This window comes from Tupaia chinensis, unplaced genomic scaffold (assembly GCF_000334495.1).
Source record: "Tupaia chinensis unplaced genomic scaffold, TupChi_1.0 Scaffold000014_1, whole genome shotgun sequence".
Classification (NCBI taxonomy): domain Eukaryota; kingdom Metazoa; phylum Chordata; class Mammalia; order Scandentia; family Tupaiidae; genus Tupaia; species Tupaia belangeri.
The window spans coordinates 4,996,205-4,997,090 of record NW_006159444.1 but is presented as its reverse complement, the minus strand read 5'-3'; positions in this window follow the sequence as shown (position 1 = coordinate 4,997,090).

Below are 886 nucleotides of genomic sequence, written 5' to 3'. Positions count from 1 at the left end.
AAAGAGTGAGGGCTTGAGCTCGAGTAGGTTAGTATGCTCTGGTTGTGGAAACTTAGATTTCCCTGCTGATAAGTTTTCACTTCTCTTTAAGAGCTCTTTGAGCAAAGAGGTAGAACGTCGAAAGCAAAGATTTCCACTAAGTCCTCATGTATAGCAGGGACTACATTAGGAAGAGGTAGGTTAAGGGAGGAGGCAATGAAAATACAGAGAAAAAAGCAGATATGGATGAAGATGATGGAATAAGAGGAAAAGGTCTCCCCAAACACTGCCTGTGCATGTGAACCAACATGACTGAGAGTGAAGAGTGTTCAAATGAAGTGGTCCCATGGACCTGACTACCAAAATGTGGACCCTCTACCCATTCTTGTACTGATGTGCTTATAAATCCTGTGATTTTTAGGCTTTTCTAAAATTACTGGCTTTCTATGAACTATCATGATAACAGGTAGCATATAGCTCTTAATATAGGCACTGAGGCAAAACCCAGTTTAAAGTTAATTCATTTACTGGGAGCCAGCAGTTAGCATAATGGCTATGTCGCTGGACTCTCATGTAGTCGACCGTGGTTCGCGTCCTGGACCCGGTGGCTTAAAACTCACGCCGGGCGTGTGTGCGTGCGTGCCCAAGATCCCGAGAGGAAAATGGAGGAGAAGGGATTGCAGCATGGCCATCCCCCCTGGGGGATGATTTCTCGCTTTCTGTCTCTATGTCTCTCTCTGTCTGTCTGGCGAGCGCATGCGCCCTGTAGCGAAAACCTCTCCAAAAAAAAAAAAAAAGTTAATTCATTTACTGAGTTCATTGATGATTTATTATTACTATTTAAAAAATATGTTCTAGAATGCATGCACTCACCAGAGAGAGACAAAGAGATAAAGAGAGAGGGAAA